The 16687-nt window shown below is 45.8% G+C and overlaps 1 long non-coding RNA gene across 1 annotated transcript; it reads right to left on the reverse strand.

Moving 5' to 3' along the window:
- Positions 1 to 3850: 3850 nt before the first annotated feature.
- LOC309795724 lies at positions 3851 to 8203 on the reverse strand. The gene is made up of 4 exons (XR_014292349.1): positions 8031 to 8203; positions 6521 to 6629; positions 4984 to 5060; positions 3851 to 3920 (listed from the first exon to the last, which is right to left on the reverse strand). It is a non-coding gene; the product is annotated as an uncharacterized lncRNA (long non-coding RNA).
- Positions 8204 to 16687: the final 8484 nt, after the last annotated feature.

The following is a 16687-nucleotide window of genomic DNA, read 5'->3' on the forward strand; positions in this document are numbered from 1 at the left end:
GGAAACTCTAAAACATGGGTAATGAAAGCAAATCTCCTGGAAACATAAGGGCTGGATCACAGCTACCTTAGGCAAGAAAACAGTGCAATGAATGTTACACAACCTATAAAATTGTCTTTAAGAAGAGTTCTTAAGGACATGGGAAAATGCTCATGCTGTAACGCTAAACAACAAAGCCAGGATTCAGAACTGCACTGTGGCGTGAGCTCGACTGTGCAATAAAGAGTAAGTATTTCCAGAAAATAAGGCTGGTGCCAACTGTGTGGTGAGGAGATGGAAGCAGGGAGCTATTGCCTTTTGTTTTACACACTTCCATGTTGTCCAAATTTTTTTTCCTGAAACATGGATGAAAATGATCAAAAGGTACAAACTTCCAGCTATATGATAAATAAGTACTAGGGATGTAATGTAGTATATGATTAATATAATTAACCCTGCTGTATGTTATATATGAAAGTTGTTCTATATGAACATTGTTAGGAGAGTACATCCTGAGTTCTCATCACAAGGAAAAAACATTTTCTTTTTCTTTTGTATCTATATGAGTTGATGGATGTCCACTAAACTTGCTGTGATAACTATTTCATGACATATGTAAGTCAAATCATTATGCTGTACACCTTAAACTTTTACAGTGCTGAATGTCAATTATATCTCAGTAAAACTGGAAGAAAAAAAATAAACTTTAAATTTGAAAATAGGTTTAGATTTACAGGAAAGCTACAAAGATAATGCAGAGAGTTCCCATATGTCAAGTACCCAGTTTCCTCTATTGTTAACTTGTCACAATTAACCATTTTTATTAACCAACGTCCATTCTTTAATGGGATTTTTAAAGTTTTTAATCTAATGTCATTTTCCTTTTCCAGGAGCCCATCCAGGACACCGCATTATATTTAGTGATCGTGTCTCCCTAGGCTCCTCTAGACTCTGACATTTTCTTAGGCTTTCCTTGTTTTTGATGATCTTGACAGTTTTGAGGAGTCCCGGTCAGATATTCTGTAGAGTGTCCCTCAGTTTGGGTTTGTCTGTAGTTTACCCTCATGACTAGACTGAGGTTATGAATTTTGGGGGAAAAGACCACAAAAGTTAAGTGCCATTCTCATCACATCATATCAAGAGATATATTACTTTTCAAAAAATTATTTATTTATTTGTTGCTTGGTTTTTATTTTGGCTGTTCCACACGGCTTGCAGGATCTTCGTTCCCTGACCAAGGACTGAACTTGGGCCACGGCAGTGAAAGTGCCCAATCCTAACCACTAGACCGCCAGGGAACTCCCTATATTACTTTCTGAATGAAACATACAATAAAATATATTTTCAATAAGAATTATGCTAGAAAAATAGCGGTGTCTGACTCTGAGCGTAGATCATGAGGGTTTTCTTAATATCTTTCTTTATAGTTCTCTATAAGAAGCATAAAATATATTGTATAATTAGAAAAAGGACAGCAACAAGAACAAATCCAACTGTAAATACACAAGAGGGGCAGCAGAGGTGCTTGGCTGTGAGGACAGGGTTAGAGAGCAGGAGTCGGGCCTGGCTCCGGTGCGGGAACAGTGTCAGCGTGATGGGGAACACGCCAGGCCTGGCTGCTGGGAGCAGTCAAGATTACTAATGGCAGGACAGACGGTAACAGCAACAAAAGGAGAGCAAGGTCCGGGGCTGGGAAGACAGCGCTAATGAGAACACTGAGAAGCATTCCAGGCAAAAGGGTCACCCAAAAATGTAAGCAAGCCTAGAGCCAAGATTAGTTATAGCCAAATAAGTCTTGCAGGATTCAGGGGGTGCAGGCAGCTGGGTGAATGCTCGGGCACCTCTGCGTCTCCGAATCCGGCAACGCAATGCTTTGTGTAAATACTGACTTTTTAGGGAAGACAGAGAGGAGCCTCTTTCTTTTTCCACTGCAGGGATTAAGAAAAGTTTATTGATTTTTAAACAGGCTGTTTCTAATCTGGGCTTATTTTAGATCTAATAAGACTGTTATCATTATTTTTTAATTGGGTACAGGGAAGGGAATTCAACGTCAATCTGTGGGTAAAGTATTTTTAATTGCTTTGGAAGAGTTACATTAAAACTGAGATTGTAGGTCACACGCGAGTCCCAGGGCACTGGCCCCACAAGGATATTCTACTAAAAGCAGTACGTCGCCCCTGCTCTCAGCCCAGCATTAAAATGGCTGGGCAGATGAGCTGGCATCCACATAACGGGGCAAATGACCGTTACTTCCAGAGAAGCAACCTTTCAGTTATGCTTGGCAAACTTCTATTCCTCCTTCCAAGACCCAAGTCAAGTGTTGTATGATATCTTCTCAAATTCTCAGGCATCAAAATCTCTCTGAGGTGATAAAAATCACCTCCCTTTCTACCTCACAGGTTATTCTGAGGAATGAGTGAGCCCAGTTTTTATGGAAGTGCTTTGGAGTCTGCAAAGCACCATGTAAATGATGGATGATGTTATTATAAAATATCTGCAGGGAATGCCCTGGCGGTCCAGTGGTTAGGACTCTGCGCTCTCACTGCTGAGGGCCCGGGTTCAATCCCTGGTTGGGGAACTAAGATCCCACAAGCTGTGAGGTACAGCCAAAATAAATAAATAAATATTTTTAAATTAAAAAAATAAAAATATCTGCAAGTTAATGGTATGTGCCTGTCAGCGGGCTAGGTAGCTGTACCTTGGTACAAAGACGCTTCTGGGAGGAAAAAAGTCGACCAATATTGACGATGGATAATTCAACCTATTTGAATTCGGCAGGACATGTGGCTTGCATCCCATATTCCTGACTCTTTCTCCATCAGCTGCTCAGAGCTGGGACCGCTGACTTCACTGATGCTCACCCCTCAGTGCAGGTTCCTTTGGCGCTCAGGCAAGAAAGGATTACAGAGTTTAAGCACCACCCCCCACACCTGTGGGTTTAGGGACCCTGGACCCCCAGCTGACCCCTGGGCTCACATCGTGGTCCCAGCTGTGCTTGGCGGCCAATCCCATGGGGTGTCCACAGCCTCAGAGAAGCCCAGGGCTTTATCACCACTGGACAGGGCATCTGTGTGGCTCCAGCTGGAATTCTGGACAGGGCATCTATGATCCAGACTCAGGACCGCCTGATCCCTGGATTTCCTGGGCTGCTTCCCCCTCTCCAGGTGGGAACTTGCTGCCGCCAGGGACCTAAATGAGGTTTGAGACCCGAGACTCTGTCAGTGGCTGGACATGCCTTCCCTCTCCTGTTCCACGTGGCGGGCTGAGCTGGACCCCCTCCTCTCCACCTGCCCTGTTTTGCCAAGGAAGCACCCTGCTTAGTGCCAGTCTTAGGTTTTAACAAGTTTCATTACTGATTTGTTGTTTGTCTCTAAATACATTCAGGTGTGATCTCTCCCATTATACCTCTCCAAACTGCCAAACCTCTACCAATATTTGAATAGTGTCCTGCTCTAATTTAGAATCTCTGCTCTCATTTCAAATATACTGAGGACCCACATAACAACAACCACAACATCAAATAGCGACTGTTTATAGAGCACAGCCTATGTGCCTGGCACCGAGCTGAGTGCTGGACCCTCCCTGTGAGGTGTGTGATCGTCTCTTTACAGGTGAGGACCCTGAGCCCCAGGGTGGACAGCTGGTGGGTGACAGAATTGGGATCCCGCCCAGAGCTGTGTGGTCCCAAAGCCTGTGCTCGTGGCCGTGATGGGACACAGGTGATCAGACGACTCAGGTGCATAAACTGCGTGGAATGGATAGAAACACAGCCGAGTTCCTGCAATGGACATAGGTTGTGGCACGTACTTTTGAAGGTTTTATTACATTTCCAAGTTACATGTTATTTGTTTCCTCTGGCAAATCCAAAGGGCCCACGTCCATCCTATCCTGTCTTCTCCTCCAGCGCTTTGCCATTCATATCCAAAGCGTCCTGCTAGGAGCTGTGGGAAATAGAAAGAGTAATCAGATGTAGCTTCCGCGTTCAAAAGGTTTTAATATAGGAGATAAATGGGAAACGACGTGAGAGCTGAATGAAGCTTTAAGTCAGTCTCTTTTCTGTTTCCTTTCAGCTACCTAGAAATGGCTCGATTTCTTCTGTGGAATATCTCAAATTGGAGAAAGGCCTTGAATTCAACAGCGAATGGCTGAGTTTTAGGAGTCCAATTTTTATGTGTGCTTTAAGGGGCAAGGATAAGACTTGAAGGGTGAGGGTATGTGATACTGTCCACTGCTGTGAAAGGTTGCAGTCTGCCCAGGGATTCGGAGAGGGGAATCAATTTTACATTCGGTCACCCGGGAAGCCATTCCGTTTCCCAGTCCCTCCAGCCTGCCTTGAATTATGGTTGGGTTCAGTTAGCAAAGCTTTATTGACGGCCCACTCTGAACCAGATAGAGCATGGGGAAAGCAGGGTGCTAAAGTTGTGAAGGATATGGTCTTTGACCCAGAAGGGTTTATCATCGAGATAGGAGGACAGATTTGTCAGTAAAAGCTGGTCAGTTCAGTGACAGAGGCTGGGTGCTAGGAGAGCCCGGGGAAGGGATTTAGCCCAGTCTTAAAAGAGTATGGTGCAGTATGGGGTGTGTGTGTGTATCTCTGTGTGTGTCTATATGTGTGTCTGAGTGTGTCTGTGTGTGTCAATGTTGTAAAAATTAATAAACAGAAACCTCAATTTCTTTCTTTTTTTTTTTTGGCGGCACTGTGTGCCATGTGGGATCATAGTTCCCGGACCAGGGAGCTAACCCGTGCCCCCTACAGTGGAAGCTTGGAGTCTTAACCACTGGACCACCAGGGAAGTCCCCCTCAATTTATTTTAAATGGAGTTGGGAGACCAGAAAGGGGAGATCTCAGGGCCTGTGATGACAGCAGAGCCCACCAGGAAGGAGAAAGACTCCTTTCCTGGTTAGCACTCAGCCAGTGAAAAGCCATAGACTCTTTGTTTACTGTAGCTCCCCAACTTCTCTCTGCCCCATAAAAGCAATCTCCTTCCCTTGCCCCTGGCTCACCATGGCTGCAGACCCCAAACTGCAATTGCTGGGGAGTAAGAAATTTTCCTCTGCCCCTCTAGGTTCTTCTGGCTGGTCTAAGAATTAAGTGCACATGAGACAGATTAACAAGAGAAAATCAAACAAAAGTTCAGTAACATGTATACATGGGAGAGACCCAGGAAAACTGAGTAACTCATGCAAATGACCCAAGCCCTCACCTTAAATACCATCTTCAGCTAAAGACAAAAAAGGATGTTGGGGGTAGTGGTTTGGGACTTCAAAGGGGGAGGAAGGCAATGCACATGGAGATGAAAAAGCAAATGTTTAGTAAATAAATGTTTGCTGGGCTTGCAGAGACAGTGGGACCCAGCGTGGACTCTGGTCTCTAGGCATTTCCCCCACCACACGGAGCCCACACTCTCTGCTGATGTCTCTGGTGACAGCTCTATTCCGGGAACAGGCCCTCTATGCAAATCCTTTTAGGCAGTTAGGGAGGAGGTCAAAGATTCTGAGTTTTGGGGCCCTTGACTGTTTTCAGCTTGAAATAATCCGCCTGACAAAGAGGCCTTTTGGGGTGGCGGCTTGCTCCCCTCCACAATTCTTTGCTGACCCCAAATAAACCCATCTTTGTTGGAGAAATATCTGGCACTCTATTTGTTTTAGGTCAACAGTGTATATACATCTTCCTTGAAGACAAGACACCTGACCTAAATCTTGAAAAGGAGATTCCAAGCAAAGAGAAGGGCAGAGCCGGTCAGTACACAGGCAGCAGCTGACTTGCCGAGACCCATCAACAGGGATGAGAGGGGAGGAGGGGCAGGGATTAGGACCGGGAAGCACATGGGTTAACCCCGTAATAGCTGAGGGCCCTGGGAAGCAAGGGAGAGACAAGGTTACATCAGCCCCTTGGAGACACTGCTCTGGTGGCAGCCTGGCGACCAGAGTGATGGCGGGCACAGGCGGCGGTGGGACACTGAGCTTAGTCACCAGGGGAAGCAGTCCAGGAGAGAGGCGACCAGAGCCCAGATTCCGGCAGGGGAGAAAGCGACGGAGAGAAGGTGCCACGTTATCCTGCTGTCCCACAAGCCAAATGCCATTTCCGTCTCTTCCTCACTGGCCTCTCTGCCCCCTGCCAGCCCCTCCCCAGCCTTCCGTGGCCTTCCGTGATACAGCCTCTGCCAGGGTCCCCTTCAACAGTGGGGAAGCCGGCAGTCGGGGAGGGGGAGAGACCGATCAGAGAGGGGGCAGGGCAGGGTCAGCCCAGCCTGCCCACCCCCCCGAGTCCTTATCTGATCATCACGTAGTACCATTTGCTCTTTGCAGTTTATTAAGTCCATTACTTCTCTATGGGTCTAATAGAATTGTACACCTAGACACATATGAGGAGTTCTTATGCTGTGAGGGGGGTGGGGTTCTGACCCTGGGAGTTTTTACAGCACTGGTACCTTTTAATGGAAACAAAATTTCCTTCTCCCTCCTTTCATTGCCCTCCCCTGCCACGCTCCGGGTTGTCCAGGTAAAGACTGACCCCTCCCGGGGTGGTGGGGTCTGTTACCTCCCGAACAGGCTTCCATGGTGAGAGTTCCCTCGTAAGAGCTTGTTCTTTGCTTCTAGAAATCACTTCAATAAATACCCAGCAGATTAGATTCTCATGTAAACAGTATCTGTTGTGAGGACAGGAGAGAATGACAATGTAATGAGACTGTTAGGAAACCCATCTGTGGCTTTCCAGCTTTCTTTTTCTGGGGGAATCAAAAGCAGCAGGCATTTTTGAGCACCTGGCCCGTTGAAGCATCGCACTTGGGAGTCGGGTAGGTAGTGAGTGAGGAAGGGAACAGCCCTGAGCTCCAGGAGGTAGGTCCACGGGCCCATGGAGCTGTTGACTCTGCCCAAGGGACTGGGGGTGCTTGTGTCTGAACTGGGTTTTTCAATGGTGAGTGGGTGTTTGACAGGCAGAGACAAGAGCATTCCGAGCTGAGGAGGCAGTGTGACCAACGGCATGCAGGGGGGTGGGGTGCTGGGGCCCAGAGACTCGGGGTGTGGCTGGAGACAGACAGTGTGGAGGCGGCGTGGTGGATTCTGTGTTTTGGGAAGATAACTAGAGACGGGGGAGTGATGAAAAGCAATCTGGAAGCTGTTACAGGATGAAGGTGATGAAGCCTGCTCCAGGCGGTGGGTGGGACGGAGAGAAAGGGACAGTGTCTCGAAATACTTAGGATGTAGAATTGAGCTGAGCTGGCTGCTGACTGTGTAGAAGGAATAACGCATGACAGAAAAGTTTGCTGGTTGGGAGAATAGGTCCTTCAAGCCATGCACTTGGATACCTGAGAAGAGGTAATGCTTGCATAAACTGGTATCATCTCAGGTGACTCTAAGGATGGAGTGGCCTGGGGATTTGGCAGAAGGTAAAAGGAAGAGCTAAAGGGGGGCACACGAAGAGAGGCTTGTTCTTCGTGCCCAGATGGAATCTGCTAGTTTCCCTAACGTCTCCAATAGTGCCACTGGTGGCAGCCACTGTATAAACCGGGACGGAATCAAGTGGGACTCACTGCAGACCCCCCACGTGAGGCACTTCTGGGAGGCTGGTCGGGTGGAAGCACACGCTGAATGCAGGGCTAGAAGGCCATCGGGTGGTGCTCTCTAGAAGACGGCCGGAGCTTGGATATCAGGTGATAGCCAGGTTGGAAATCCGGGCCGCAGTTAGCAGACTGGAGGCAGCTGAAGCCAGGGGCGTGGGTGAAATGACTCACAGAGGGCCCTGGACAGAAACCTGAGGAACAGCATCATTTACAGAGCAGCCGAGGAGGAGGTGCCTGTGGAAACTGGGGTATGAGGAGGACGAGGAGAGATCAGAGGCTGGGAGTCTGCTGTGGGAGGGACCAGGCTGGCTACAGGGCAAGTAAAACCAGTAAAGCCAGTGAGGGGAGGCTGGCAGAGCGGGAGCAAGGGGAATGGGGCGGGGCGGGGCAGGGAGGAGGGCGGTGGGGCGGGGTGTCAGCCCTAGCAACCTGGACTGTCGTGCCCCGACCCGTGTACTAACTTCTCTGCATCCAGGCCCAGCTTACTTTGCTCCGGGCCCATCCTTCACGGCTCTAAGGGAGGCCACCCTCTTGCCCTTTGGGGGCTCAAGCCTCTGGCATCAGAAGTAAAACAAGGAGGGTCTTATAACCTCCCTTCACTCATCTCTTGGATAAGAGCTTCTGGACTACTGGGCCAACGCCACTCTTCCTTGCTTTGCACTGGAAAAAAAAAAAAATCAGCGTAGATAGCATGTAGCGATATTTCTGAGCGTGGCTTTGATCTTGCGGTAGGAACATTCCAGGAGAAAAGCAAGAAAAAACTTCTTAAGAATCTGTCGATTGTAAGCTGAGAGATTGGGTGTTGGGCTGATGGATGGAGGTCCCGCCGCCCAGCAGTCAGGGGAAAAAGGCTCTCCCCTCGCTCTCTGACCAGCGTGGTGTGTTCTAATCCTGGCCGCCAGCTGCTGCCCTCATGGTTAAGCACCTCTAACATCTACCATGTGTCGGCTGGAAATTTTACTTAAAGAAACAAACAACAGTCCTAATACTGAAATAGGGTTTGTGTATCTAGGCTCACATCACAGGTGGAATCATGTTCTATAAATGCAAACAAACTTTTAAAAATACATGTATGAAGTTTGACAATCACCTCTGAAGATTTTTAGTGTGGGGATGTGATGGAACAGGGTTGGAGAATTTAACAATGATGTAAAGACTCTACAAGTCAAATTGTTCTTCTACTTTCTCCGCTTTGCATAATCACAGTGTAAACAACACATATATCAGTATTAATGCTTATTCCTTTGGTTAAATAAAAATTCCAGTAGACAGGAGGTAGCTTTTAGAGGTTCTTAACTGTGAACGAAGCGAGATAGGGTAGTTTTTCGCCTGAGATACATCCAAGAAAATTACATTCACCTTGGTGGGTTGGGACCAAATGCAGGTTTTTTGAGAAAAAGTAAAGAGGCATTGAACTCACAAATTTTCTTTTCAGGAAATTAGTATTTTCTATTTGATTAATGATGGAAATTGACCATGTCTACATTGCCTCCTTTCTCTTATCAATTCAGAAAATAGAATATATTCCATCTGCTGTCCCTCCTCTCACCTCCCATCTTCTTAATCTCATTAAGACAGAATTGCTAAATAATAATAGCTGATGATAGTTTCTGATCAGATGAGGAGAGGTGGATGATCATAGAGATGAAGGTGCATCAGGCAGGTCTGACTGAAGGAGGAGGCTGCATATGTGGTGAAATCTAGGGGGTCTTATTTTGACAATTTTATTTGACAACTCATTCTCCTTTAAATGCCGTGGGGTTTTTTTGTTTTGTTTTCCTGGACTGAACTGGAACCATCAGGGTCATTTTTGTTTGGATGTTGTTTGGTTCTCATTCATTTACTTACTGAGTGTGCATCATGCACTGTGCTAGATACCTGGGGAGAGGTAATGCTTTTATAAACCTCCTTCTGGTATCATCTCAGGTGAATCTTAGGATGGACTCACCTAAGTATTTGGCAGAAGGCAAAAAGGAAGAGCTAAAGGAGGGCAGATGAAGAGAGACTTGGCCTTTGTGCCCAGGTGGAATCCGCTAGTTTTCCTAATGTCTGCAATGGTGCCACTGGTGCCAGCCACCGTCTGCTGTATAAAGTGTGACACTCACTCCAGACCCCGGCATGAGGCATTTCTGGGAGACTCGCAGGGACTGCACGAGGGCCGTTGGCTATACAAGTTGGTTCTTCAGGGCAGCATCTCAGATCCAGATGATAGATAACAGAAAAATCCTGTTTGGTTCAATTCTGTGTCTCTCTGACCTGCACTAGAAATATTTTTTGAGAGTCTTATTATAGTTGAAACCTTCCATTATATGTGATGGGAACAATGGAACTTACTCTTTTTTCTTATTTGTCGTGGCTGTCAAGAATCACAGAGATTTTTGCAGACCAAAATACTGGGGACCTTATTGCCTCCAAATTTTCCAGTCAGAGATGGAAGAGCTAAACGTATGGGAAAAGGACATTGCTAGTTTAATCTTTTTTTTTTTTTTTGGCCGTGCTGCTTGGCTGGTGGAATCTTAGTTCCCCAGCCAAGGATCAAACTCGTGCTCCCTGCAGGGAAGCACGGAGTTCCAACCACTGGACTGCCAGGGAGTTCCCAATCATTCTTTTTTAATTGCTGAAATGCAAGGCTCAGATGATCCTGAGTTAGAAGAGCGAGCTTGGTGCTGCACTGTACCAGAAGATTCCAATCCAATGGTGTCTTGTTCCAAAATTATTTTAAAGCCTTAAAAATGAATGTAGGGCTTCCCTGGTGGTGCAGTAGTTGAGAGTCCGCCTGCCAATGCAGGGGACACGGGTTCGTGCCCCGGTCCGGGAAGATCCCGTGTGCCGTGGAGCGGCTGGGCCTGTGAGCCATGGCCACTGAGCGTGCGCGTCCGGAGCCTGTGCTCCGCAACGGGAGAGACCACAACAGTGAGAGGCCCGCGTACCGCAAAAAAAAAAAAAAAAATGAATGTAGCTGCAGCTTCATGCGATGAAATAAAATGCATATTTGAGAAATGTAATACTGGTTATGAATTATAATAATACTGGCCACGACTTATTAGCCCTTATCATGTTCCAGGTTTCCTGCTAACTGCCTTGTATACTTGCTCTTGGAGCCAAGTCTGACCGTCAGTCACAGTGGTTAGCTAGTTCTCAGAGTTAGGATGTCTGCTTCGCCTCATTTTCCCACTTGCTCCGTGCATGTCTACTTTGTTAATCTTTTTTTTTTTTTTTTGGCTGCGTTGGGTCTTCGTTGCTGCACACGGGCTTTCTCTAGTTGTGGCGAGCGGGGGCTACTCTTCGTTGTGGCACGTGGGTGTCTTATTGCGGTGGCTCCTCTTGTTGCGGAGCATGGGCTCTAGGCACGTGGGCTTCAGTAGTTGTGGTACACAGGCTTAGTAGTTGTGGATTGTGGGCTCTAGAGCACAGGCTCAGTAGGTGTGGTGCACGGGCTTAGTTGCTCCGCGGCATGTGGGATCTTCCCGGACCAGGGCTCGAACCCTTGTCCCCTGCATTGGCAGGCAGATTCTTAACCATTGTGCCACCAGGGAAGTCCCTACTTTGTTCATCTTAATGTGTACACATTCTTTACCTTAACCCACTTCAAATTTCTTTTGGAAAAAGGCAGCATTCTGATGAATGAAATACATTTTGGAATGATTTTTTAGAGTGATTGTGAAGGCTTTAGTTTGTCTCAAATTCTAAAGAATCTATGGTTTACCTGAAAGACAACAGCCATTCTTGTTAAATTATTCTGCTCATGTTTACTTTGTAAAACAGTGGTATTTTATGCAAAGTTGGAAAGCCTTGATTTGGGCTCTGCAGGGGCAAAGGCCTTTCCTCTGTTACCAAGTACAGAATATGGTCCCCAGCTTAGTTTGACTTACAATTTTTTGACTTTAGGATGGCGAGAAAGTGATAGGCAGTGAGCAGAAACCGTACTTCGAATTTTGAAGTTTAATCTTTTCCTGGGCTGGCAGCATGCTCTCCGGTGACGCTGGGCAGTGGCAGTGAGTCTCAGCCTCGGGTCAGCCCTACGATCATGAGAGTAAACAATCAATACACTCACAGTCATTCTGGACCCAGGCAATCATCCTGTTTTCCACTTTCAATACAGTATTCAATAAATGACATGAGATATTCAACACTTTATTATAAAGTAGGCTTTGTGTTAGATGATTTTGCCCAACAGTAAGCTAATGTAAGTGTTCTGAGCATGTTTAATGTAGGCTAGGCAAAGCTATGATGTTCTGTAGGTTAGGTGTATTAAATGCATTTTCAACTTATGGTATTTTCAACTTATGATAGGTGTATCAGGAGGTAACCCCATCGTAAGTTGAGAAAGATCTGTACTGTCTGGTGGGGCTTCAGAGGGAGGCTCTGTCATTTCCACACCTGCCCATGGATCATAAGGGACAGGTGGGGTGGACTGTCATCTGAATGAAGTCTGGCTCGCTCTCCTTTATAATATAATATGTTTTCACGTACACATAATCTTTACACTTGTACTTTATGGACAGTCTACGTGTGTGTGCATATAAATATAGTATATATGTGATCATTTCTCTAAGCTGTTTCATTTCTCTGTGAGTCACCCTCCGTAATTATGCACAGTAACCTAACTGAAATATAAACTATTCAAAGAGAATTTACAGATTTCCAGAGAGGACAGGTGCCCATCGACAAGGACTCCTGCCCTTGGCAAACGGTTTTTGAGGGAGCTGTCAGAAGTCTGAGGGGGGTCAACGAACACCTTCACTCAAGGGCAGGAAAAGCCACCTCTAGCTGGCAGCTCCCTTCTGGCACTTGGGTGGTGGTAAGTCGGGGTGGACTCTCCCTCTGGGGCTGGGATCCCATTATCGCCCCAGGCACACTGCCTTTGGAAGAGGCTTTGGGAAGGCAGGGAGGGGACATCAGGTCAGGTCGAGGCTCAAAAATCTGTATTGTTGACTTTCTCAGGAATTTCCAGGTGCCTAACAAGCAAGGTTTAAAGGGAACTGCACATCAAAGCAAGTGGTCCATAGACTCTGAAGGGGAAGGCAATTCAGTATCCCTAAATGGAAGCTTTGTTATTAAAAGAGCCCTTATCTGGTGAGGCCCTGAGGTAAAACCAGTTAAGTCTTGACTACCCGTTTTTGTGTTTTAACTTTGGTGAGTTCTTGTTTTGACCTAGTGAGGCTAAGGTGGGTGGGAGGGATGGACCTTAAAGTGATGGGAGGATTTTTACTTCTAATTTTCTGATAACCATACTGCCTGCCTTGCCTGGAAAATGCTTCCTTACAGTGTCAAGTAGTACAAAATAAAACCAAATAGTCTTTGTGTATTTACACTGGGGCCTTAGTTATATAAAAAATATGGATAGGGCTTCCCTGGTGGCGCAGTGGTTGAGAGTCCGCCTGCCGATGCAGGGGACGCGGGTTCGTGCCCCGATCCCGGAAGATCCCACATGCCGCGGAGCGGCTGGGCCCGCGAGCCATGGCCGCGGAGCCTGTGTGTCCGGAGCCTGTGCTCCGCAATGGGAGAGGCCACAGCAGTGAGAGGCCCGCGTACAGCAAAAAAAAAAAAAAAAAAAAAAAAAAAAAAAAAAATATGGATAGGAAACATTAGTAGAAAATATGATTAAATGGTACCAGTGGTTTTCTCCTTATTTTGGGGCTGTGAATGGTTCCCCCCCCCAAATTTTATGTACTGAATGAGACATATTTATAATGAAACTGAAATATGGGAAAACAAAACAAAAAAAACAACCCTACCCTTGTTTTGCAATTTATGCCACACATTTTGTCTGAAAATTCCATCAAATGTGACAGTCTTCAAACTTGGGGGTTGTGTGTCACCTGGAAAGCTTTAAAATTTTTCAGAGACTATGAGGTCTGGCCTGGGGGGCTGATGTACAGCCAAGGTAGAGGACCTATGAGCTTGTAAGCAGATAGGTTAGGGGATCCCGGGAGAAAGAGAACCAGGAATGGCTTTCTTGACATAAGAAGAAGCCATTTTGGCCTAAGCCATTTTGGGATCTAAGGCTGGCCACAATGCTCGCCCTTGAACATGTCTCAGTAATTAATGATGCTAAGGGAACAAAGGAATATAGGAACAGAGAAAAGGCAGTCAAACAATAGTGAAATGATGAAGCAGAGTCCGAGCTCTTCCTCAAGGGATATACATAATAATGTCTTTGAGTTCTGCAGGAACTAAGGTTCCCCCGCAGGTAGTGGAGGGAATGACCTGACCCTCCTGACTTCCATCAACTAAAGCTTGGACTCCGTTGACCTTTGCCCCAATTCTGTGCTGAATTCTCCTCTGCTCAAGCCCCTTCATGAATATGCATGTACACTTAGCTTAAAGCTTCCCCAATTTTGTGGTTCGGAGAGACACTGCTTTGGGAAAGATCCCCAGGGTTCTCCTTACTTGCTGCAAGTAATAATAAACCCTTCCTTCTCCCGATCTTTGGCTTGGTTGTGTCTTTTGGCTCGATGCTCAAAAAGAGGCAAACCCAGTTTTCAGGTAACAAGCTGATGGTTTCCAGACTTCCTCACTAATCGGGGGGATGATGACCCTCCTGTGAAGTCCATGACATCAAGACTCTGGCTGGAATCAGAAGCTGAAGGGAGTATCGGCCGCCACCACTACTGTGAATGGTGGATAAGGGGTGGGTCTCCTGCGTGTGTCCAATTGAACAGATTCCCCATGGGGGCTTCCACGTCCATTATTAGCCTACTGGGTACTGGAAAATGGTCAAACTTAATTCTCAAAGCAATATTCATTTAAATTCATTAAAAAAACCCCACACAAATCTCACAGCACTCTTGGAAACAGGAGAGAGTTTGTGAAATAAAATACATATGCAACACTGCAGGTTGGGATTCACCTCTTCAGATGGTTGGTATCCATCAACAGGCCAACCGTGACTACTTTTAAGCTAAATATTCAAGGAGGCATCTGTCTTTTTGGCTAGTGGGTATGTGGGTGTGTGTGGCAGTGGTGGTGATGGTGGCCAGGATCTGAAACTGTAATATGGGAAGTGACACAAATCCCTCAAGGCTTGGTTTGCAATAAAGATAACATAATGGAGATTTTGATCTAAAAGATCAATAAGTTTTCTCTCAATTATCATCTCCATAGGAAATGAGAGTATTTCATTTCAGATTCTAGAGACTCACATAGATGAAAAGTTCCTGAAGTTCAGGCACACGGACAAGCAAGTTCACGTTCAGTTGAGTGGAGCGGGAGACACAGATGGGGTGTCTCTCCGCCTCTGCTCCCCTTTCCTGAGAGCTGTCCCTGCTCAGACCCAGGGGCAGGGTCACACTTGCATCCAGGATGCTGCCTTCCTGGCTAGAGCTGATGGGATTAGCAGTGGGACTAACAAGAGTCTCAATCCTGAGGGTTCTGAACTGGGGCTGTGAGGCACTATTTAGTCACTCCTGCAGGGCACTGAACGCAGGACGCGGAAACTAGGGAGTGAGGGCAGGCACGCGGGTCAGCGGCACGCGTGAGCAGTGGTGGCTGCTTCGCTGAGAGCTCAGCAGAGCGGATAATTTGAGAGAACTCGAGCGAGGGAAGCTGGCTGCCGGCTTCCTGGGCCAGTCCTCTGTTGGTCCCAGCCAGGCTGGATGCCCTTGGATTCCATTAGCCACATCGAGAGCCTTCCATAAAGTCCTTTTTGCTTAAGCTAGTGTGAACTGATATCTTTATCTTGTGACCCAGAAAGCCTTGACTAGAAAAAATGGTAACCAAAGCAAAATGCATAACTTAACCAGTAACTAACATTGAGAAAGAAATGTTAACGGAAGCAGACATTAAGAAGGCATTAGTCATTTTTTCCCCGATGAAAATTTTAGAGCAGTCATTCTTAGCTTTTGCGGGGGGTGGTAGTGGTTAGAATTCTTTAAGAAATTCACAGAAGTTATGGACCGTGACCATCTTTTTGGGAAAAACCCCACAGTTTGCAGATAATCCACGGACCACAAGTTAAGTATTTAGGTGATTAGTGTTTTGATTTGAGCCTTAATAAATGTGCATATGTAGGTGTTATTTTCATTATACCTCCCAATTCGAGTATAAGCTTCTTTCTAAAGGATAAAGTCCTTGTTTGTATGTAAATTTACCTTAGTTCATTCCCTGATGGCTCAATTAGTACTGTTCAAGGCAGTTATTATTATCTGTTAAATTATTGGATGTATATTTTATCAAAATATTTTATAATGGGACTTCCCTGGTGGTCTGGTGGTTAAGACTCCACACTTCCAATGCAGGGGGCTAGGGTTCAATCCCTGTCCGGGGAACTAAGATCCCACATGTCATGTGGCCCGGCCAAAAAAACCAAAACAAAAACAAACCACTTTATAATACTGAAAATACTTTTTTCAATTACTAAAATACTTTTTGCATGCAAGCCATGATCTGTGCCCCAAACACCATTAGTCATCAAAGAAATGCAAATCAAAACCATAAGATACCACTACTTCACACCCACTAGGATGGCTAAAATAAAACACAAATATTAACAAGTGCTAGTGAGGATGTGGAAAAATTGGAATCCTCATTCGTTGCTGGTGGGAAGGTAAAATGGTGCAACCACTCTGGAATACAGTTTGGTAGTTCCTCAAAAAGTTAAACATAGAGTTAACATATGACCCAGCAATTCTTCCCCACTCCCAGGTATGTATAAGAGAAATAAAAACTTGTCACACAAAAAAACTTGTGCATAAATATTCATACCAGCATTATTCGTAATAGCAAAAAAAACCCCCAAAACTAGAAGCAACCCAAATGTCCATCAACTGATGAACGGATAAACAAAACGAGGTATACCCATATACTGGAATATTATTCAGCCATCAAAAGGAATGAAGTACTGATATGTGCTATTACTTACATGAACCTTGAAAACATCATGCTAAGTGAAAGAAGCCAGTCACAGAAGACCATATATTACATGATTCCATTTACATAAAATGTCTAGAACAGGCAAATCCACAGAGACTGAAAGTTGATTAGTGGTGGCCAGAGGTGAGAAGGAAGGAGGAAGGACTGCTAATGGGTGTGGGGTTTTCTTTTTGGAGTGATGAAAATGTTAAAGTAAGTCAGAAAGAGAAAGACAAATACCGTATGCTAACACATATATATGGAATTTAAGAAGAAAAAAAAATGTCATG

The sequence above is a fragment of the Mesoplodon mirus genome (assembly GCF_964341445.2).
Source record: "Mesoplodon mirus genome assembly, chromosome: 20".
Taxonomy (NCBI): domain Eukaryota; kingdom Metazoa; phylum Chordata; class Mammalia; order Artiodactyla; family Ziphiidae; genus Mesoplodon; species Mesoplodon mirus.